The sequence below is a fragment of the Rhineura floridana genome, chromosome 5 (genome assembly GCF_030035675.1).
Source record: "Rhineura floridana isolate rRhiFlo1 chromosome 5, rRhiFlo1.hap2, whole genome shotgun sequence".
Lineage (NCBI taxonomy): Eukaryota > Metazoa > Chordata > Lepidosauria > Squamata > Rhineuridae > Rhineura > Rhineura floridana.
The window spans coordinates 7,762,544-7,787,276 of NC_084484.1; the positions used below are offsets into that span (position 1 = coordinate 7,762,544).

Genomic DNA, 24,733 nt, shown 5'->3' on the forward strand with positions numbered 1-24,733 from the left:
AGTTTCTCTTATATGCTCCAACTAGCTCTACCAACAGAAGCCTCTCCAATGAACCATGTCAGCTAAAAGTGACCTCTATAGTCAGAGGCAGTACCAGATGCCAGGAACAAAGAAAAGAACTGTGCTACCCTCACGCTCTGCTTATGACCTTCTTAGAGGCATTTGACTAGACACTGATGGGAACAGATTATTCGACCAAATGGTGAAAATGTATTTGCCCAGGGCTACACACTATGTAGCAGAGATGGTTTCTGAGCCCCAGTGCCTCCTACCCCAAAGCCACCATCTTAATGGCAAATTATTATTATTATTATTATTTAGTAGTAGTAGTAGTAGTAGAAATTGGCTGATCCCTACGCATCCGACACCCACCGCCCAACCTTAAAATGACAGTTGGTGTGTTGTGTATTTTGCATAAAGAACTGAAAAGTACAGTACTGAACTATGTATGACCAGTATCCTATAACCAAAGGGGAAAACTTTCTCCTGTATTATTCATATTCTGAGCCTCCTCTTGGCAGGAGATGAAGACAGTGAGGAGGAGGTAAAACCAATGTCAAGGGGGGAAAATCAGGCATGGAAAGAGTCCAGGAAGACTTTGAAGGAAGTGGATTCACACCAAGGTGGTGTGAAGATTAATTAGCTAGCAGTCAGGTAACTTTGCTGAGTATTCATATGGCCATCCACTTTAATGAATTCATGATGCATGATGAATTTAGATTTAAATTTCAGTGAGTGGCAAATTAATTTGCATAAAGTTTCACTCATTGCTTGAACCTCTGCCAGCATTTAGAGTATAATCCGGAATAAGGGTTTTGTGGGGGGTGGGGGTGTAAAACTTGATAACCTCTTCTTTTTCACCCTCCCCCCTTTTCATTTTGGAAAGTAGCCAGTCTGAGGCATATATTGCTGAACTAAGCACATGCTTTTAAAAAAGTTTTCAAAGTATTTTCTTCCTATACTGAAAGTTAGACATTTTTAAAATCTCTATGGGCATCTTGCTCTTCAAATCTTGAAGTCTGCTGATCATGCACATAACTCATTCATGTGACCTTGTATGACTTTTGCAGAAGAGCCTGACATTGATGTTTGGGAGCCTGGCCTTTGGGCCCCACACCACATCCTTGATTTTAGGGCCCATCAAATGTTTAATAGGTCAGTGAAGGCAAACCCCTCTCCACAGCCACAGAGATAATTTCACATATGACGTGGATGCTCCATGCAGGCATCAGATTACTTGAAAATTTGATTTGCACAATTCTTTCCTCTCCCAAACAGCAAACTGAGCATCATGCAAAATTTGCAAACATTTGTACAAACAAATGTACAAACATTTTCTGCAGTATAATATGTGTAGGGGAAGGGTGTGCATTTTTGTTTGCTGGCCCATAAAGGTTGGAGAGAGGTATAACATTTTGTGAGCATTAGAGCTAGTTTGGAAATGATCTCACCGAGTTCAGTACTGAGGTATCCCTTTCTTTACTGGGATAATCTCTGAAGGCGTGTTCTGCAAATCTGGTTCAGTTTAAACCAAGATGGCTGTGGAGATGCTGTGTGGGTAGTACCTGTGATGTCACCAACACACCTTTTCCACAATCCCTACAGCAAATTTGCAATTGTTTTTAATTTTTCTGTTTTTACACACACACACACATGCACACAGAATGAATACACAAACAAATAAATGCATGTGCTACTTGAAAAGAAAAATGGATAGACTACATGAAGAATTGGGGGAGGGGCAAGGCTGACAGTTCAACCAGTGTTTAACTCACTGGTACGTTTTCCAGCATGCAAACTGTGAACCTAGTTTAACACTGCAGATTAAGAACCTTTTGTAATTATACTATGAGTGATACCCAATATTAGTCATACTCAGACCTCTTAAAATCAATAGATTTAAATAACTTAAGTCTATTAATTTCAATGGGTCTCCTCTGAGAATAACTTCACTTAGATATCACTCTATGTCTTTATGTCTTAAACTAGGCCTAGATGTCCAATAGCAGCTAATTAATTAATTAATTAATTAAAGCATTTTAAGTCCCACTTTTCTGCCAAAAGAAGCTCCCAGGGTGGCTTATAGATCACTAACAAGAAGACAGTCCCAGACCTCAGGCTTATAATCTAAAAAAAAAATGACACAAAAGAAAATACGCAAATGCAGGTACAAGTTCTTAGTTACAAGTTCTTCTAAGACCACCTGGGATGGAAAACATCAAAGAAAGGAGGTGTCAAAAGTTCCTGGTCTCTCAGCTGTGCCTTTCTTTTCTCCTCTGCCACAGTCTGATGTAATGGCTGCTGCCAGGCGATGGAGAGAAAAGACTGGATTCTCAGAAAAGCTGATGGTGGCCCTGCATATTGCCTCCCAAACTGGCTCACATCAATAAAAGAGAGGAGAGAGAGAGAGAAGCCCTGCTATCAGGCTCACAAATGAAAAAGACAAGACACATGAGGAAGCAGGGGTGGGAAAAGGTAAAGGAGGGAGGTTAGTTCTTCAAGGCTAGAACAAAGCAATGAGCTATAAGAGGACATTTATATCCAGTTCAGACCATGCTGATCTTTCCTTGCTGGTGTTCTTGCTTGAATAGCAGTTGATGGCTCTTCTTCCTTTGGTAGATGAACAGAGCTAGAGTGTCCTTTCTCCTTTCTTCTGCAGTCCCATGGCAACTATTGTCCTGTTACATGACACAAAGAGCCAGACAACTATTACACAAATATTTCTGACAGTCACAGAACTCAGACTGCCTTTTATTGCATTCCCTATGTAAGTATAAAGGGGAAAGACACAAGTGTGATGTCCTTCCCCACCTGTGACCACTAGTGATGTCTTACCACCGTCAGGCCCACCTTATGATGTGCAGCCCACCTCTGGTCACCCCCAGTCAGGAACATCAGGTTTATCTTTACCTTTCACTGCACTAGCATAGATCTCAAAAGATCCCCCTGCTAGGCCACACTACCCAACACTCTGTATCCCTTATAGCCTATAGACTGTGCCTTAGTCTCTGCCTGGCTATCTCGATACCTTGTGTCTATGGGTATAGGTAATTTCCAACCCCCCCTGCAGCCTCTTGCACTGAAGCTTACAGCCCTGGGTTTCTCTGTGGGACTGGACACAATATCTTTTCCTCTGCCACTGCCACCATTCGATACATTTACTGTTCAGCCTTGGTTACTCTGCCATCCCCCCTGGATTGTGTATCCCAGCTGAAGAATCAGGCTTTTAGTAAACCAAGAAATATTTATTAAGCATTAGAAATAACAAGATTACTTAAGACTTTGTTTACAAGCGTATGGTTTCATATATGTTCTCTTATGTACTTTACTTCCTAATTGCCTCAGAACTCCTATTTCACTCTCTCAACAGCCACCTTATACTCTCCACACCAACCTCTCCAACACACCAACAACACACCACCACAAAACACCACCTTCTCCACATCCAACTGTCATCCTTCCATTTATACTCCCAGCCATTCAAATGCTCCTCCAATCATCCAGCATTCTACAGCCCATGTACTCCCCCTCCTCACTCACTCCACTTACCATATGTCTTATATTATACCAGCGCTTACCATATTTACATTACAAATCAGGAACATCAGAACAAGCACCTCATATGATTAGTCTAGCAGGGGTGGGGAACCTTGTGTGACCCTCCAGATGTTGTTGGACTTCTGTTTGCATCAGCGCCAGCCAGCATGGTCAGTGGTTAGGGATGATGGGAGTTGTAGTTCAACAGGATCTGGACACCTACAGGTTCCCCACCCCATGGTAGAGGATAGAACCTTTGGGAAAAACTGATTGAGAACATGTTTAAGGCTATCTTATCCTGTTCTAAATGGAGTAAGTACGTCCTATGAATATGGACTAACAAAGAGCATGGATCCTTCCACCAGGTCTGCTTCAGCCCTTCATCTCCACTTCCATGCACTGTGGTGGATGTCAAATGTTGGCTTTGGAATGGGAAGATCTGCTTTTAAAATCTTCTTCCACAGTCATGAAGCTGATGCCACCCAGAATGACTTTAGGGGGTGGGTGTAGTGCAAATATGATCTCCATGCCTACTGCCAGGCTCTTTGACTAGATGTAAGCTGGGAAGAGGCAGGAGGCATGGACGAGTTTATACATCTGTGTGCATCTCTGGTGCTTTCAATTGTACCCCACCCCCTGCTTTAGACATGATTTGGGGCAGAGCCATTTTTAAAGAGAGAAGTCTACTGCTCAGTGCTTAAATTATGGAGTGGTGAGGTTTTCCTTCTGTCACATAGTCCTTGTAATGTGAGTAGGAAAACGAAAGTAGAGCTTTTGGTTATGCTGCAACAGTTCAGTAAAGTTCGTTTCTTCTAAACAGTGTTTGGAGTTCATTTCAACACTTGCAAATATTACAGTCCTGATTGGCCATTTGCAGCCATTGATTTTGCCCTTTTCATCATTTTGCATTAGCGTCCTCTTCTCTTCCTTTTAGGAAACCAACAGTGACTATGACATGTTAATGAAAAAGTGGGGTTTTCATTGTTTATACCATGTATGGCTAGAACAGCCATTAATTCAGACCTTCACAATGCATACTTCCACTTTTTTTGCTCTAAACCCAAAAAAATGATAAAATTCCTCATTTTCTTCCAAAGAATGTGCATTTCTTCTCCCTGCAAATTTGCCAGTGATTAAGGGCTCTCTTATGCATGCTTCACTGATCTAAGTAGAATAAACTGGTCTGTCCTGATTTATTGCAACACTCTTAACAACACCCACTAATTTCTTCTTTTACCGAGCTGAAACCACTTTATAATGTAGGACAAGGGAGAACTTTAAGGAAGGGCAAATACCCCCAAAAGGAAGAGGGCTCAGTTTGCTTGAGTGTTTGCCAACGAGTGTTAATTTGCTCATTTCTGGATTTGTCTTTGGGAGTTTTCTTCTCACTGACGACAGAAGATTTGACAGGTGTGAGAAAGTGAACATATTTTTTAGCAGTTGTGGCCTCTTTGTGGGGTGAGGGACGTGTCACTGAATGGCTGTATGGCAAAAGAACCCAAACAGTCAGCATTGCTAACAGTCTGGGACCAAACAGGACTTACATCCAGGAACTTCAATTTAACTGCACTGTGGAAAATACATGAATGGAATAATTCATGTCAGATTGTTGTGGAAGTACTTGGTACAGGGGGGCTGGGAAGAGAAGACAGAAAGTGATGATTTAAGAACAAGACCTAATGCAAAAGTGATCTACACATGCCAAAGGATGAGGTGGTCAGATGCTGAGGTGGTAGATTAGAGTGTGCCACTGCACAATGCAGATGGGAGCTGCCAGTTTTGAATGTTCCTCCATGTAATAAACTCTCAATGAGTAAGCCATCCTACTCTGTGGGATTGATTTCTGAATAGTGATGGAAGGATCTGTCAATTTCAGTTCTCTCAGTTTCTCATTTTTCCAATCTGAAATTCAGTTCTCAACTGTTCTGCAATGTACATCTTTTTTAAAAAAATAATCCTCATGAAAATTCTCCAGCATTTTAGTGAGGATTTCTTCAAACATACACTTTTTTGTATGTAGTTTTGACTAATATATACATATGTGCAAGGAATTTCTCCTAATATGGTGCATTTTTGTATGTTATTTTCACTAATACATACATTTTTATGTACACTTCACTTAATATATGCATTTTTGTAAGCATTGTTGGTTGGAGAATTGCACAGAAAAATTCAGATACGTGTGAATTTTGAAGGATGGCTGCGTTTTGGTTCTCACATTGTTTCAGAAAATATAATTATGATAGATTTGACTATCAAATCGATAGCCAGATTTTGATAGATTTGACTTTAAATGGAAACTGAATCAAATTTCTCCCCCTTCCCTATTGCTGACACAGCTCCACTGTACTCCAACAAGACTAAAATGAGCACTTTGCAAGTCTAGAGTTTCTTGTAAAGTGAAAAGGAGTGTAGTAGCAGCAGCAAACAATAACTGGCTATTAAAGTGCCCCTTTCTCAGCAGATCTCAAACTGAGGTCACCGGCTTTGTTTCACAGGCTTTTGCCCTTTGGCTCGTGGCTCTGTCCAGGCATGGTCTTAAGTAGGACCTGGAGAGGTGGGGAAGACAAATAACCTTTGTGTGGAGGATCCACAGGAGGAAATAGGTAGCAGTCTCCCCAGCAGGCTCCATCTGTTTAAAATATTAAATACTGTATGGAACCTCTGTTTAATTCCACTTCCAGCCATTTATAGAAAAGCAACATCTCATCATCCCTAAAAGACTCTAGCGTGGAAACAACTTCTGCATCTGTTCACACTAGCAGTGCACAGTTGTTTAGAACCAAATCAGTGATGTATTTACTGACAATAGCCTGACAAAGATCCTCCCAATTAACGGGCATTTGTTCTCTCTTTAATCTGTATTCACCTGTGACCAGGCTTGAACCAGGATGCAACCATTGGTGGGTATCTCATGCATCTCCTAGAGTGGTCCATGCTGTACAGTTTGTTTTGCACTCAAGTTTGATCAATGTAGCTTAACCTTGATTATCTCAAAGGCACAGGAATATATCCTCAGTCACAAGAAGCAATAAGGTGGGCACTACCCAGCACACTACCACTCTGCAAATTCCATTCATTTCAGGGTCGAACCAGATGGAATGAAGCAGCCACATTTATTGATACACATCTAAAGCACAGGTGGAGTTTAATTTTACAACAAAAATTACCAAACCTTTGCAATGCTCTGTCACTTGAAGCTCAGCTCTTTTCTCCCCAGCTTGGCTCATTTCTGGAGTACTTCAGAGATAAAGCAGGTGATATGAGGGAAAGGGTTCAGCTCTCCTCACTGACATGCACCTTGGGAAATGAATGGGACAGTTATGGGCCTATTGGGGGCCTGTGATTGAAAAGCAGTGTATAAATAAACTTTAGTGAGGAACACATTTATCTGTCTCTGTCACAACTCCTTTGGCTGCCAGCAGCACTTAACAAAAGCAGCACTGCACAAACCCATGAAGATTACATAGCAGCAAGGACTAAGAGTTTTTGCTTCTGAACTGCAGCACTGCTCATTCAGAGCTGAGAAACCAATTACACTGAGTTTTCCCAGCATGTCCACATACTCTTATTGTTAGCAGGTGATCTATTCCTACCCTTTTAAGCTGAGAAGAAAAGGAGATCCAGACAGCCTCAGCACCATTGTGCCAGGTGAGACTTCCTCTGTCATGCAGTAGACACATTAAAAACCAAATGCCTGTGGAAGGAGCAGCCTTAGAGAGACAGCACAGTCATTACTATCATGGCTCCGGCTAAAGCATTCTCTCTTCCTACCCTCATCTCTGTTTGCAGCAAACTATAAACTATGTTAACACTCGTAGAAAATATTAGACAAGAGAGCAACTCATAAGAATCCTAGTAATTGCTAATTTTAGTAATGTGAAAATCAGCCCGCAAGAGATACAGCATGAATTTTCCATTCTGTTCAGACAGCTTTTTCTTTTCGGACTGTTCTTATGGCAAATAATATGCAGAGAGGCATCATGTAGCTTCATTATGTGATAGCACCAGGCAATCAGAATGTGCATTATTAGCACACCTATTGCTTCATTCCATTTTAGTAGCTTCAACCACTTTCTTGACTTCAAATGTCCCAGTTCACATTCATAAGAATTTGCAGAATCAGAGCACATATTGTATCTGAATCACAGCTTGGAAATAACTAGTTACAAGTAACGAATTACTTGTAATTTATTACTTTTTTGAGTAATGAGTGGGTAACTTCATTACATTTTGTTGGTAATAGAACAAGTAGTAACTTCATTACTTTTGAGGAGTAATTGTAATGTTTCCAGCATTACTTTTGCGCATTACTTGGGGGGGGGGGGAGCAGGGGAAGTCTTCTGCTCCACTGATTTGTGAATAAAAATCATGTGCTTCAAATTGGGTTTCTGTGCCTTCCTTCATGCTCTATGGGTGTTTAGGAGGCGACAAAGGAGGTGGAGAGCGAGACGGGGTGGAGAAAACAATTGTTTAAAAATTGACAGGAGTGGAAGGAGAAAAGAGCTGGAGGCAATATATATATATACAAAATTATGTGTGTTGGGGTATCATCATTGCTGGGGTGGGGTGAGGGGATGTGAGATTCTGTTATGCCATTCTGTTAATCCTATGGATAAAAAATATTATTCTCATACCCTCTGTGTGTGTGTGCTTATTTTTAATATTGTTTTAGGCTACTTAGATGTGCAGCAGCCAAGGCCAGCACCCTGTAGGCAATTTGTTTTTTAAAAAGTAACTAAAATGTAATTGTAGCAATTACTTTTGAGTAAAAGTAAAGTAATCAGTTACTTTCAGAGCAATTGTAATTGTAACGGTAACTACTACTTTTGGGGGCCCATGTAACTGTAACTGTAATTTATTACTTTTTAAAAGTAATCTTCCAAGCTCTGATCTGAATCCCAAACTGTTCAGGTAAGCTAAATGGACCTTTACTAGCATCGTAGCAACTCTGGTAGGGCCTGGCGTGTCTCTGAGGAAAGAAGGGAGAATTCAGCAAAAGTGTTGTGTTGCTGATGTTTATTATTTTCTAGGAAGAACTTAAAGGCCCTTTTCTTGGGGAAGGGGGACTTAATCCCAAGACTTTCCCCCAAAATGAATAGCCCTGTTGAACCTTGCTCTATGGAGCTTCTGAACAGAGCCTTCAAAAGGCTAAGCGTACATCATAAATATGGTATTTAGTGTCTGACGTTTTCTAAAGCCCCTGAGACAGCTTGGCAAACCTCTGGCAGGAATCATTTCAAATTGGCTGGAATAATCACAGGTCTCAAAGGTTTGCAGTGACAAGATACACAATTACGGTTGTATGAAAGGGGGGAGCGAGGCTGCCCAAAGTTTCTTTCATGGCATAGCTTATATGGGGAGGAGGGCTTGTGAAATGGCCCTTTCCCATTGCATTAATAATATCTGAATAGGAAAAAGGAACTTTTGAGCTCTGCAATATGTAACATGCACTCCTTCTGCCTAGCTCCCCTGCTGATTGATAGCTGGGGTTTTGTCTCTTCTGACATATGCTTTCTTTGCTCCTTCTCTTGCTCTTTCCAACTCCCCCCCCCTTTCTTGAAGAAAAAGTAAATGCAGGGTACTTTGCTTTCAGTGTAGAGAGGCAGGGGTGGAACTGAAGGGCCTGCATTCAGGAGCTCTTCAGAAAGGGCTTCCTGTGCTGTGTGAGTCATACCTCACCCCCTCCCCAGACATGAGCTGAGTTGCCAACCCTCTGCTTCCCAGCTCCTGCTTTAGGAATTCAGACTCTTCCCCTTTTCATGAGAAATTGATTGCCACTGCAGTAAAATTTCCTGTCTTGCGCTACCCCTGGGCAAAGTGGGCAGATAAGAGAGGCAGATGTGATGGACATCTAGCTGTTCGTAACCAGTGCAATGAAATGGATTTATTAGCAGAGAAGGGAAGCCCATGAGCCATGCTAATGGTTGGCAGGGTTACTTGCTGGGGCCCAGACCCGGTAAAGCAGGCATGAGGAATCTTTGGCCCATCGATTGCTGAACTACAACTCCCATCATCCCTGGCTATTAGATATGTTTGCTGAGGGATAATGGAAATTGTAGTTCAGCAGCATCTGGAGGGCCAAAGGTTCCCCACATCTGCAGATTGAATACCAGCACTGCCATCTCCCTTTGCAGGGATGTAATAACATAAAAAGAGCATTACTGGATCAGGCCAATGGCAATCTAGACCAGCATTCTGTTCTCACAGTGGCCAACTAGGTGCCTATGGGAAGCCCACAAGCAAGATCTGTGTGCAACAGCACTCTCACCTCTTGTAATTCCCAGCAACTGGTATTCAGTGCTTCTGGCAGTTGAGGTAAAACATAGCCCTCATGGCTAGTAGCCGTTGACAGCCTTATCCTCCATGAATTTGTCTAATGCTCTTTTAAAGCTATCCAAGTTGGTGGCCACCACTACAACTTCTGGAGGTAAATTCCATAGCTTTGCTATGTGCTGTTTAACTGTGCTGCATGAGAAGTACTGCCTTTCTCTGATCTTGTCAGCTTTCACACCAAGTGAGAGAGCATCCCAAAGGATTTCTCTCTCAGTTTGTGTACATTACATCCCTTCCCAAATTAGCTAAGGGGACCTCTGCAAGATCTCCCCAGAAACCTGGTGCTCTGAGATTATATGTATAGAAAAAAAATCAGTTGCAATGCAGAATTGGTCCCAAGCCTTTACCTGGAGCACAGAGGACTAAAGAACTGGTGTTGCTGTGAAAGAGAGTAAGAAGGCAGAGAGGAGCCTCAGATTATCACTTTGGTGAACAGACAGACTGAGATGGGAGATGATCCAAAAGCCATATAGGGCTTTGAAAGTTAAAATCAGTGCTTTGAATTATGGAATGAAGCAACAACATTTGTAGTTATCTGAATCAGTAGAAGGTGCTAGACAAAAAGAATAATTTTTGTGTTCATCTCACTGACCACGTTGAAACTTGTTTGTTTCTTTTGAGCATCTTTTTCCTGCTTCTTCTTGGGCCACACAGCCTTTCTTTATTCTCTTTCCATGTTGTGAGGACGTGCTCTCTCTAAGCTCTTACTCAGAGAGATGGCTATGTATGCTGTTAGTGAATAAACCCTAACTTTTCTTCCTTACCTTTACCAGTGGTCTTAATGGATTGATTTGTTGCAACTGCCATGCTAACTCTGCTGACCTTCCAATAAATGAGTTAAAAACCAAGTTGGGAGTCCAATGAAGATGTTTCACTATAGGTGAGAGATGGTCTCAATGCCTAGCTTCTGTCAGCAGTCTGGCTGCAGTACTCTGGACCAGCCGCAGTTTCTAAATTGTCTTCAAGGGAAGCCCCATTTAAAGCACATTATAACAACCCAGTCTAGATAGCAGGGCCAGGCTGTTGCTATCCAGGAGGGCTCACATTTGGCCTCAACTGATAAAAAGCACCCTGTGCCAGCAAGTCTGCTTGAGCCTCAGATATGAATCTGAGTACTCCCACATTGCAACCTTTCCTTCAGGGTGAGGGCAATTCCATCCAGGTCTGGTTGAACACCATTTCCCTGAACAGAAAACCATCCACCAACAGCATCGTCATCTTGTCAGGAGAAATGAGTTTCTTACCTCCTTTGAAACCTTTGTTTATAGAGAGGCTGGTATCTGATGATACATCTTTTTTTGCAATGTATCATAACACATTATGAGCAGCAAGTGTCATATGCTTGTCTGACTAACAGCTTCACACTGAAAGGCTCCAAAACTGCTAAACCTATTTGCACCAACAGACTGTGGGCGCTGTTTCATTTCTTGCCAGATGAGAGGCCAAATGAGCCTCTCCCTTTCCTTCCTTCCTTCCTTCCTTCCTTCCTTCCTTCCTTCCTTCCTTCCTTCCTTCCTTTTCTTATCCCGCCCTTCCTCCCAGAAGGAGCCCAGGGCCGCAAACAAAAACATGAAAAGTGATTTAAAACATATTAAAACAAAACATCTTAAAAACATATTAAAACATCTTAAAAACATTGTTTAAAAACAACCTTTAAAACAGCTTAAAAAGCAGTTCCAGCACAGACACAGACTGGGATCAGGTCTCTACTTTAAAGGCTTTACAGCCTTCCTCTGCTTGCTACCCTTTCTCCCTTCCCTAAGGTGTTTATCCTTGGGGGACAAATAGCAGATGGGAAAGGGCTGGGTGGGTACAAGCATAATTGAAGTGTGTGTGTGTGTGTGTGAAGGTCCTACTCAAAGTGGATTATGCCTGCCTTAGTTCTGCTTGAAGCAGTTCAAATCTGGCTGCTCACATAGTCAAGCACTTGGATATTCACTGCAGGAATATTTTAAACTGTGGACCAGCTGCATAGATCTTTAATGCAGCCCATTCTGGTACAGATTTGTCTCTCCCCCCCCCATTTCTTCCTACAGTTTTCCTTTAAAATGCAGTAGTTTAGTAGACATGAGAGAATACAAATAAATAAATAAATAAATACATAAGCATTGAGAGATAAGTTTATATCACATGTTTTGTGCAATCTCTTTGCTGATTCCTTAATTTGTAATTCAATCACTGCTTGTGTGGCTGCCTCACTAGTCAATGTACAAAGAATATGCAAGTGGCTTGCCAAAAAGTATATGTTGCTCCAACTGCAGATTTTATTGCCAAAATATAATGCTCAGTGTGTGATTAATATGGGATTAAGGAGTTAATACCATGTATTGTGCGATGCAGTCTTGGTTCACCCCTGGCCTGTAGTCTTTTTATAGCTATGTTGAATTTAAATGACCATCTCTATACCTTGGAGAATTTTGCTCGTAAGTGTTTGTTAGCAGAACCAAATGGTCTATACTTCTGAACAAAAGAAGTTTCCATTTCTAATAAAAATACATTATTCAAGGGAGGAAACTCTGTATAAGGGCAATTTTTTACTGGATGTGCATCCAGTTGTTCCCCTCTGCTTTGCCCATAAACTTGCTGTCCTTCCTACTAGCTGTGCTGCTCACATGCTCACATTCATGATATTCAAGGGTTCTGTCATTCCTGCTCGAGGGATTCAGCCTCTAGAAGTACAGATTCTATAAAACCCTGGACGCCTTTCAAGGATCCAAGCCTCCTATTGCCACTCTTTGTGCACATGCCCTGCTGGCTCCAGGATAGAGGAGCTTCAAGTAAAGTCACCTGCAAGAGTCTCTGCAGTAGAGAGAGCTGAATCTGGGAAGTTGCCTGCCGTTTTAAGTTTTTCACAATGCTCTGGAGCAACGTTACAGCAATGACAGGCAGCTTTCCAGCTGCTGCTGCTGACCATAATTAAGGAACTGGGTGGAAGGGTGGTCCAACTGGCAGTACTCATGAGCCCTGCCACTGCTTGAGGATGCAGGTGCTGTGGCCAGCCTGGTGGACACATGCACTTTGGCACACACAGCTCCTCTTTACGAGATCCATATATTAAAACTTTTCCTTGTGGTACAAGCCATTCAGAGCACATTTTTATTTAACAAAATGTATATACTGTTTGATTGTGATGAAACCTCTAAGACAGGGGTTCCCAAACAGTGGTCTGTGGACCACCGGTGATCCATAAACTTCATTTAGGTGATCTGCAGTGTGTCAGTGGATTTGTGGTTAAAGACAGGACATAGCACAACCATCGTATTAAATATTCTTATTGATCCACTGCAATAAAAAATTATATTTACTGGCTGCCATTAAGGCTAACATCCCCACTAGTAATCAATTTGCTGTACTTGAGCCAGATCCCACGAGGCTGACAGCGATCCCCATCTGTGTTCCTATAGATCCGTTTGAGGTATCCAAAGTTATTTCTGATTCAACAATATCCAACCATGAATACAGAAGAATTCTGCCTGATCAGTGTTCTTTAAAGGCATCAACCTATGTTGTTTCAATGGAACTTAAGAAAGATTTAGAAATGGACAAAATTTCTGCAATAGATTGGCAGATCATGTGCATTTAAAACTGTTGTCTTGGAATCTTGCAGGCTGGAAATTTAAAGAGTTTATAGATAATATTAATGGCACTGATATGTTTTTTCACAAAACATGGGAATGTGATCCGATGTTCTTCAGTAGGTATGTGCCTTCTCTGTACCAGCTGTCCTTTTTAAGGGGAAATATAGAGCTATTGCTGGATTAGTCTGCCTAATTTCTTCATCACTGGATGTGATTATAAATGAGCTTCCTGTTCGGTATTATAAAAATATACACACAGAAATAGGAACTAATTTGGTTGGTCCTATTTCTTAGCAGAGTTGTAAAAATACAAGCAGCAGAATGAGAATAAACCAGCCCCACCTTTCTCTATATAAATAACAGACACAATCCTTTAGGTAAAAGAAAAAGAATGTTTACTCACAACCTCTTCACTTGTTCAGAAGAAGATAGGCTCTAGCTTAGAAGAAAGAAAATATAGAAGTCTCAGTCCATCTTGGTGTTTGTATTGATGCTCTTAGCGAGAGCATCTGTACCATGCAGCCTCTCTCAATGGTAGGAAGATCAGCAATGGAGAATATTCAAAAAATCCCCCAGGACAAAGGAGGAGGAAGTCGGGTAAGTAACCCCCACCCACTAGGAAGTTACATCATGGTAAAAACAGGTACATGGGATATTCCCCAAATATCCCTTAAAGGAACATGCAACATTTGCCTATTCCAACACTTCCAGCCTGTGAGACACTATTGTGTGCATAGGACAGTGTTTCTCAACCAGTGTGCCTCCAGATGTTGTTGGATCACAACTCCCATCAGCCTCAGCCAGCACTGCCAATGGTCAGGAAAGATGGGAATTGTGGTCCAACAACATCTGGAGGCTCACCAGTTGAGAAACACTGGCATAGGTGTTAACTTTATAGCTTTAGAACTGTCTCTATGTTCAATGTGTATTTACCCCTGGTATTCATAAGGATGACCATCACATTATTTGGTCCAAATTTTAGGACTACTTTCTGGAGCAAACAGTCAAGTTCCCCTCAGCATTTCCAGTTCTTGTAGATGATCTGAATGTTATATTTGGCCAATGTATGACAGTAAAGAGCAACTAGCTGGCTATTGTTGATAATCCAAAGGATACTTATACAATTTTGCTGGGAGCTGTTTGCTAAGCAAAATGAACTATATATTTTAAATACTTCAGGGCTGGGGAATAAGTGGGATGAATTGACATTTAGTTCTGTACCAGGGTTCAGTATACTAAACTATACTCTGATTTATAATGAATTAAGAGACCTTGTCTTACCTTTTGAGATAGGAAAGTGAACTGCCAGTGACCACTTGCTCTCAAGTTGACTTTGCTCTTGTCAAAAGAATCAAGATTAAATTAATGACATTTGCCATCTAAAATGCCTAGTGTCAAATAATTATTAATAAAATAATTAGGTGGTCTAATGCAACAGAGGATGCTTTTCTGAAGCTCCCTGATTCTCCCCAATTAATGGAACTGGATAGGCAAATAGTAGCTGACTCTTTTAAAAAAAGTTTTTATTTATGATTTAAAAAACAACAACCCAAAAACAAAAGCATACAATGCATACTCTGAATTCCAAAGTACTTGTACGTTACATTTTTTTGCAAGAAAAACAATAGCAGGAACCTGTTAACCCTCCTCTCCCCCCTGAACAGTTTCAGGTTTTATCAGATTTCTTTTTCCATGTCAAATCTTAGATGGACAAACCATAACTGACCATGTGTTGATGATGGATTCATTGGGTGGTCCTGGTTGCTTACATACTGAATAAAGCAATACCAAGTATTAATACATTTGGCAGAGTCCACTCGCTTATTATATGATTATAGTCTCTGGGTAAGCTTTTCCATGAAAGCTGTGTACCAAATCCTTTGAATCCATTGTTCCAAAGTAACTTTATTTACACTTTTCCATTGGTAGGCTATTGTTTGGTGTGGTGCCAGTAGTAGAAAGGTAATCAACTCCTTATGTTTCAAATCAGCAAAGAGTACTAACAAAGCCAGTTTTGGATGACATTCAATTTTCTGTCCAGTCATTGTTCCTATTTCCCTGAAAAACTGTTCCCAAAACTATTTGACTTTTAGTAGCTGACTCTTCTCCAGAATATCGTATACTAAGGATAGAATCCTTAGTATCCAAAATATGTTCAAATTTACAATCCAAAGTATGTCCTCTGAAATGGCCATTGGGACATGCTAAGGGCTGGTTTGACAGAATGTGCAAATCTTAGGAGCAAATTACATTGCCCGTATTTAAATTATTGTATAAATAATGCACCCCATTTGTCTTCCTCTTATTACGAGCTACAAAAAAGCACAGCGCTTTTACAAGAAGTTACAAAGCTTGAAGTACCAAGATATTTGTGGCAGCAGCTGGTATCTGCCTCCCATTCCTAGAGTTCTTTGGGCAATTAGTTTCAGGAGCTTTAGCTGGTAATATGGGAGGTGTTGAGTGCCATATACCAGCTAGTGTTTGGGAGAACCATTTTATGGCAAGTTTTAATAGTTCTCAAAATTGTCCTTCAACCGATACTTCTTACTTGCCTTCTGAAGCTCCTGAATGCCCCTGGCTACTATAAATGAATTCAAAGAACTAATCCATTGGTTAAAACCTGGGAAAGCTCCTGGTCCAGATAATCCCTTTGGAACTGTTAAAACTGAATGGTAATTGGTGGATTCTTTTTTTTGGCTGTTTTTTTGCTTAGATTATGGAGCAAGCTGAATCAGACTACTGTGGACAAAAGATTGTTTCTGATCCAAAGTTTATATTCAAACACATCAGCTCAAGTGCATTACTGTAACAGTAGTGATCTATCTGAAGTAGTTTTTTCTGCCTGTGGAGTTAGGCAAGGATGTGTTCTTGCTCCCAATTTATTTCATTTATACTTGGCTGATCTTCCCACAAATTTGGACTGAATATCTTCTGATGCTCCCAAACTAAACACCATGGAAGTTTACATCTTATTACGTGAAGACAATGCAAACCCAGTTAGGACTCAGATGGTTGCTCATTGGATTTGATTTGATTTGATTTGATTTTGTTTATTTCAGTCATAGACCAGTGTGAAAAATACAGTATAAAAATTATTAAGGAAAATACAGAGGTTCAGGAATAAAAATATCTTTAAAAACCAGTTTAGGCTGGTGAGACGAATTCATTTTAAAACCAATATTACATCTAAAATTAGTTATACATTTATCAGGTTACTTCTGCAGTGTATGGCAGCAGTGCAGAACCTAGCTACCTTTGCTGATATTTGCGGAGAGTGATCAGATAAAAGGAAGTCCACATAGAAAGCCTCCTCCCTGCCAGGTATGTTATGTAGAATGAGAGTCAGTAAGTCAGAACGGAGATCACGGTAAAATACACAGTGGAGTAATACGCGGCCCACTGACTCAACTTCCCCTTCGTTGCATGGGCACACCCGCTCAGCGTGTGGGATTTTTTTAAACCTACCATCCAGAAGTGCTGAAGGTAGAATGTTAAACCTGGCACAAGTAAATGCTTTCCTAAGCTTCGGGATGGTCAAGGTAGCTAAGTAGCGAGCGGGGACAGCTGGTCTTAAACTGGACCTAAGATCGGGGTAGAGTGTAGCCTGGGCTAGATGATTTTGAAGATCTATATCTAAAATACGTTGTAAAATAGCTGATTTTGCTCTTGAGTAACCAAGAGTGAAAACAGAGGAAGTGGAGAAACCTAGACTCAGTAACTTCTTGTTTAATGACCCCCTCCATTTGGACTGAAAAGCATCAGACAACGTAAGGGGAGCCAAGCCCACAGGAGCAAACGTCATTTTTAACCAGAAGTTTATTCTGGCAATCCAAATACACATTTCTATTTTGGTTAGCCCGGCTTCTGAGTGCACAATGGAACTGGGCACACATCCCCGAATACCAAGAATAACTCGCAAAAATTTGGTTTGGACGGATTCTAAAGGGGTGCAGTTGCCATAGACACATATTTGTGATCCATAAAGCAGCTGAGCAATTACTTGGGTTAGAGAAATCTGAATTGCTGAAGGGACATATTGACCCCCTTTAGTGTAAAAGAAGGACAAGAGTGCCTTCGTAGTTTTCTGGGCATTTGTGATAGCACTCTTTGCTTGAAGTCTCAATGCTCCAGATGATTGTAATATTATCCCGATGTATTTAAAAGAAGCTACCTGATCTATTGGGTGCCCATTTATCTGCCAATGATGCTTGACCCTTTTTCGAGAGAAGACCAAGACCTTGGATTTGTCATAATTGATTGTCAAGAGCTCTTCCCTGCAAAAGCAGGCGAGAGCACTTAGCAGACATCTTAGTCCAATACATGAAAGAGATAGAAGGACTACATCGTCGGCATAGAGGAGGATAGAAAGGGGCCTCTGGGACAGTATTATCATATAAAGAGCGCATAAGTAATAGAAGATGCCTGTCAATGCTAGAGGACTTGACCTTCGCCCATAGTCTATCTCTGGGTATCAAATCAAACGCTGATTTGAAGTCGATGAAAGCCGAGTATAGGGCTCCCCGGGGCTTGGCCATATACTTTCCTGCCAGATGTTGAAGAACTAGCCCATGGTCCATAGTGGAGCGATCCGCCCTAAAGCCGGCCTGCTCCTCGGCTGGGATAAGATCTTGCTCCAGCCATGTCTGAAGTTTCTCAAGTAAGTGGCGGGCATACAGTTTGCTGACAATGTTTAAAAGGCTAATAGATCTATAGTTGGAAGGGTCAGACCTTAAGCCTTTTGTTAAAAATTGGAATAACTATAGTGAGGCCCCAATCCTCCAGAATGCAGGCCGAATGGTCTATGATTGTAAATAAAGCAGCCAAAGTTGGTGCCCACCGTTCCACATTGGATTTAAAAACCTCGGCGGAGATATTGTCAGCCCCTGGAGCTTTACCTGGTTTAAGGTTATCGATGAGATTCGAAACTTCCTTGGCAGTGACAGGAGGCCACTCGGGATATTCATGTATGTCAAAATTTGCCATTTGTTGGCTGGCCTGTTCACAGGTATATATTTTACTAAAATGAGCTTCCCAGGTATTGGCTGAGATGTAGTAGTCCAGATTAATTGAGGATTTGGGCCATCCCCTGGCTACCAACTTCCAGAAGGTAGATGAATCCTTTAATCTGGAGGCTTTGAGCAGACGCTGCCAACATTCTTTCTGAGCTAGGGTCTTTTTCTGTGCTATTAAATGCTTATAGGATTTTTTCAGCTCCAGACAGTCTGTAAACAGCAACTGAGAGTTCTCAGTTCTGTATTGTTTATATTTGGCGAATAATTGTTTTTTTAGAGCTACACATTCCCGGTCGAACCAGGGTTTAGATTTAAAATTGCCTGTGGGAAGGAGAGTTTGGCCTCATACTTTAGAGGTTAAATCATTCTGTAGTGCGAGGGTCAGTTGTTGAAAAGACAAGAGGGCAGTTTTTGAAGATGTCACTGTTATTATAGCCTCACGGAAATTGAGGCATCTAGCCGAGTTTAGTGTACCTTTTATGTCCTTATCTAACGCAATCGACCACTTGATTCGGGATGATCGAAGTTCAAACTCTTCATTCAGAGTTGGTCTGTGGTTGAGACGGATGGATTGCTTGCCACAGTACAAAGAAAGGACCAGAGGAAGATGATCACTTGCAGGACAATTGTCTACTGAACAGGAAAGGATTGTGTGATATAGGTCATATGATACTGCAAAATAGTCAGTGGTTGATGATCCAGCGGCAGAAAGAAAAGTAAATTCCCCAGTGCTGTCTCCTTTCACACAACCATTGGCTGCAACTAGGTTCAAATTGTGAAACATAAACCGGCATAATTATACCCTTTGTCTTTCAAATGTCTATCCGGTAAGCCCCAGGATTCCTCTGTTGGTGGCTGTGACTCTTGAAAATGTGAGAAAAGAACCTCATCATTCGGGCCTGTTCTGGCGTTGAAATCCCCAGCTAGCACCACTGGGGCTTCAGGGTGTAGAGCTGTGACTTTGGCAATATATTCTTCTAGTTTTAAAATGGCAGCTTTCATTGATGATTTTTGACGACAGGGGGGTGAATATACATTGACAATCAGCAGGCTCATCCTGTCAAATTTGATCATTAGGGATGTTGCAAGCTTCTCAAGGGGGTCCGGTTTGCTAATGGAGGCATGTAGATTTGTAGAAATAAGCGTACTCAGGCCACCCTTGAGCTGTCCCACCTTAAGGCTTGGAGTAGCTTCAAGCGAGTGCGTTGTAAATCCATTTATATCTGGGCCTTCTCGTAGCCAGGTCTCTTGGAGAAGGATGATATCATGTTTTTTTAAATACTCTAGAAAGGACGAGTCTGGGGCTTTGCTCTTCCAGCCAGAGATGTTTCACGATAGGATCGATAGATGAGGGTTGTAATGGGCTGGTATATGTCATACTGGAACTGAATGAATGAGGGATGGGTCTTGTCTTACGGTTGAACGACAAGTTATCCCCGACTCTGCCCCATGTGGAGCAATTATCTTGAGGATTGGGTCGAGTCTGCTGACGTTAGACAGTACTGGCTTGGGAAGACGGATTGGATGAGTCGAATAGCCACCTGCCTTCTGGGGGAACCCTTCTTTAGGATTAAGCCATCTCATGATCGTCCATTGCAAGGGAGTATAATTACTTTTAACAATATGAGAGGAAGATGCTGAGTCTTCCGTGGAATGGTCACATGTCCTGCTTGGAGCTGTTAGATTCCTTTCAACTGCAGTCTGGACTGTACAGAAGTTTTTATTAGGGGCAAGACATCCTTGAAGGACTCTTGTTTGATGTTTAAAATGCTCCTTGTGTACTCTCTCAGGGAGCCCATTCTTTCTGGGGTCAGTCTCAGTACAAGTTCCAGGGCTAACGGGCGTCAGTCTCTTTTCTAGGTGCGACCTTAATGCTTGTAATCGCAATAGAATTTCAGTTTGGGCTGGGAAGGATAAAGCAGCAAAGGAGTCCAATAAAATCCTCTCCTCTTCCATTAGTGGCTCCATATGATTAATGGATGCCAAAGTATGCCCAGGAACATCAGATTCAATTGTCGCTATCATTGGTCGTGGAGCAGGGCTTCTTAGATGTAAGGGTGATTCCTTAATCTCCAAATCGATCAAGTTGTTTCCCAGCTTATTAGAAGTCTTTGCCAGGCCATCCTTTTTTGATAAAGCAGGGTGGATATACAGTGGCTGTGGCGGGGCAATGTTCTCAAAAACGTGTGATATCAGTAAGCCTCGCGATGCTAGAGAGTCTCTGCTAGCGAGTAAATGGCTAGCTTTACACGGGTCAACAAAAGTCACCACTGTGCAAGCAGTGACATAGCTGTAGAACAAATACTCTACCAGAGTTATATCATCGATGTTTAGGTCACTATGGGGAATACTTTGAAGAGTTTTTGATAAGTGGATTTTGCGCTCTCTTTGTGAGAGAGAGCCCAGGGGTTTAGGGTAATTGGATATAGCTAATTTGTGCCGGTTTAAAATTAAGGTCCAGTTCACGACTCTTGTCTGTTTCAGGGAGGGTTTGAGTTCAATAGGTATGAGTGACCATGGATCTTATAGGTCAAGGATCTGGTTTTGCGCTAGATCTTTATAGGAAGAAGGCGGTGGGGTGTCGACAGGCTCATCTTGAATTAAGTTGGTATTGGCACAGTTGTCTTGTTCCATCTGGGGGAGTCTTGCCCCTTTTGGCTTCGTTTTCGATTCAAGCGGAGCTTCAAGTAGCTTGAAAAGTTTTTCGAAGTTCATTTTACTGTGACGATGGTTCTTTGGATGCTTAATGTTCTTGATGTTCTTCCTTTTTTTAGTTGGGTTTGCCTTCTTGCCACGACTCATCATTGGGCCACCTTTTTGTTTCTTCTTAGGTCTCAGAGTGGGATTACTTAGTGAAAGAGTTTGCATAGAGTGCCCATGGGGGGGGTTTCTTGAATTCTCTTTATCACGATCTGCACCAAACTTTATGGTAGCTTCTGCCAATGTAGTTAAAAGTTGATTGGTTTCAGATAAAAACAGCTTTATGTGCTCCAAGTCAGTTGTTATTGTTTTAAGCCATGACTGCATTTCTGGGAAGGTGCTTTTAATTGAGACGTTTGCCTCATTGGACGACCAGCTTTGGTAGTTAGTTTGGTTGGTGTATTTTATATTAGCCTTCACTTCAACATCAGGGTAATCCAGTAGATCAGAATGTTGATTTAGAGGCTTTTCAGTTTGTTCCAGTTTGTCCCAATTGGCTGGCCTTTTTGATGCTCCTTGGAGGGTCATGTTCTCCACCCATGCAATTTCCTGCGCAAGGTTTAGAGAGGGCAGATTGTAAATGTTAGATTGCAGCTGTGCAGTAACGTCCAGCAACCAGTCCATTACTAGGGCTGGAGATGGAATATTTCCAGCAGTTTGTTCTTTGGATTCCCTTCCCTCAGTTTTCCGCTCCTTGGGAGGATAGAAGCAGGTTATTTTTGGTTGTCTGGCCTGGCCAGCTTGTGAAGAAAGCTCGAGGGAAGGGACAAAGCTCAGATTTTTATAATCTTTCCTAGTAAAGACCATCTTTCAGGGAAGCCTCCTACTGTCGCTTTAAGGTCTGCTGGGGCCAGTTCAGCCGCGATGCGTTAAGCAGAACAAATTAAGGGAACTGTGGGTTGAAGTTTGTGAACAACTTATAAACAGCTTGTATGCAGCCAGCTATAAAATAATGACTGATAGAAAAACTAGTCCTCAAAAGCCTTTTAAAGTTTTAAGTTTTGAAGCTGCGGTTCCCAGGTGCTAGATACGGTTACTCCCTGCTCATAGATTAGGAAAGTAACTCACTTGACTTAGCTTTGGATGCCAGCCAAGCCAGCCAAGCCAGGCCAAGACGGAGGAGAGCAAAAAGAGCGTTTTAAGCAGAAACGACCATAAAAACCAGAATCTTGGAGGAGGTGGTGAAAAGGGCACAGATAAGAAGTCAAAAAATAGTAAATAATAGATACTGACTAGTATAACTGGCCTCTTATCAGATGAAAGCAAGGAGCTCCTGCAGCTGCGTCCTGCTAGATCGCCATCTTCCACTCATTGGATTTGCAAATTATTGTAGGAAAGAATTTCTAACTGTTCATTATGCAAAATCAAAGGCTATGGTGTTTTCAAAATGGAAGGCCAAGTATTCTTGAACCATGGAGGGCCACAAATTAGAACAAGCACCTTGGGATCTGGTTTCATGACTTTACCAATAGGACTGTGCAGGGCATATTAGCAAAGGCTAAAGCAGAGCATGCAGTTAGAGCCTTACCTAGATTTCTCTTCACAAAAGGAGAAAAAATGTTCTAGCAACTGTTGGTCTAGCAACACTGCAAAGGTTGTGAACCTGATTTTATATGGAGCCTCAGTTTGGTTTTCTGAGCTTAAATTTTCTTTAGAAGGAACTCATCCCTACATTTTTAGAGCTATACATGGTACACCTAAATGTGTTGCTAGCAGTGCCCTTAATCTGGAAGTTGAACATAGTTCATTCAATAGCTTAGCATGGATGTGCTCTATTCCAGTAGTTCCCCAATTTTTTCCCCACAGACCACTTGAAAATTGCTAAGGGTCTTGACAGGCCATTTAATAATGCTAGTTAACAGCAATTGTAGTGCACTGTGCTAGATGCTGTATGATTTTTAATTGTATTTTTACAGACATGCTGTAGACCACCTGAATGACGCTCATAGTTTAGGAACCCCTGCTGTATTCATTATTGGCTCTGAATTTGGTCCTACGCCTCTCTTATGCCTGTGGCATATTAGATGTTGTTCAGTTGTTTTGTGTCTACATGGAAAGAGAGTTAAGGCACAATCCAACTTGCATTTATGCTGGGCTGAGGGGAGCTGGATGTGGCAGATCTCTAGCTGAGCCAGCTGGGTCTTGGCTCAGCCAGGCTATGCTGGCATAAGTCCCTCAGCCCAGCTCAGCTGACTCAGCCCAGCTCAGCTGGAGCTCAGCTGAGACTGGCGTAAGTGAAGCCAGCGTAAACTGGTGCAAGTCCCAAAAAAAGGGCTTTCTGGTGGCATGTCAGGGGAGGGGTTGAGATGAAGGGACTTAGGCCACATTCCACTTGTGCTCAGAGTGCTTCCTGCAGGTCCCAATCCAGGCAAAAGTTATACCGGGGAAAAGGTCGATCTAAGAAACTAAACACCATAGAAGTCAATGGAGAAGGCTTACTCCCCAGTAGGGGTATTTGGGAGAGAGGCTTTTACTTTCTGGTCCCTGCACACAGCTCCTGGCTGAGCTGGCATTCAGCCAACCCAGAGACTCCTGAACAGGAATTGGAAGCAGCAGAGTTTACACTGGCTTCTCTTGCTCCAGCACAACTTACACAGCCTTCCCCTAAGTTGGATTGTTCTACTAATGAGAAAAAAAGTATTGCTGGTTTGTCCTTCATATCTACTGCCCTTAGACCTAGTACAAATGAAATCTATAGTTAAACAGAGAGTAACAAATATGGATATGCAAGAGTCACATGTGTCAGCTAAAGGGCCATGCACACCATGGTCACTGGAACTGTCTTGGCCCTCCTTTAACAAATATATGCCATATAACAGTTCTCTAACAATACCTAAGTGCAGAAGAGCAGTTTTGTTGGCACGTTTTAACATTTTATCCTATAAGATCCTAGACAGCAAATTGGGTAAAGTAGGGATGGAAAGATCTGTTAATTTCGGTTCTCTCAGTTTCTCACTTTTCTAATGTTAAATTCAGTCCTCTACATTTCTGCAGCAATGTATGATTTTTTTAAAAATCCTCATGAAAATTCTCCACCATTTTAGTGCGAATTTCTCCAAATAAACACATTTTTGTTGGCAGTTTTGACAAAGGGACACATTTGTGCAAAGCCATTTCTCATCACTTTGTGCCTTTTTGCATGTTATTGTCACGCATGTATTCATTTTTATGCACACTTTCCCCTAATATATGCATTTTTGTAAATATTGTTTAGTTGTTGAACTGCATCTCAGAATTCTAATAAATGCAAATTTCAAAGGATGGCTGTGTTTTGGTTCTCATATTGTTTCGGAAAGTGCGAATTTGATAAATTCTGCTTGAAATGGCAACTGAATCACAATTCTCACCCATCCCTAGGCTAAAGGCAGTGGTGGCTGGTGCCCATAATAGGCAGAAGGTAGGGAGACCAACAGTAGCTGATGAGAGAGCCAAAGACAGGCAGAGCCACTCCCTAACTGGATGTAAGAAAGAAGGCACACAGGCAGGCAGGAGCTGGTTGAGGGCAGACTGAGGTTGGTGGGGCAGTGTCCCATTTGCATTAATCTACCAATCTGTACTGGCTAATATTCC

At 41.7% G+C, this 24,733-nt stretch overlaps 1 long non-coding RNA gene across 2 annotated transcripts; it reads right to left on the bottom strand.

The window, feature by feature from the left end:
* Positions 1–1,283: 1,283 nt before the first annotated feature.
* Positions 1,284–22,464, bottom strand: LOC133385771 (uncharacterized). 2 transcript variants are annotated; one of them, XR_009762941.1, is made up of 5 exons: positions 22,397–22,464; positions 14,733–14,789; positions 13,855–13,890; positions 6,713–6,837; positions 1,284–2,678 (listed from the first exon to the last, which is right to left on the bottom strand). It is a non-coding gene; the product is annotated as an uncharacterized LOC133385771 (long non-coding RNA). The 2 variants fall into 2 exon arrangements; XR_009762942.1 differs by lacking the exon at positions 13,855–13,890.
* Between the last annotated feature and the right edge of the window lie 2,269 nt (positions 22,465–24,733).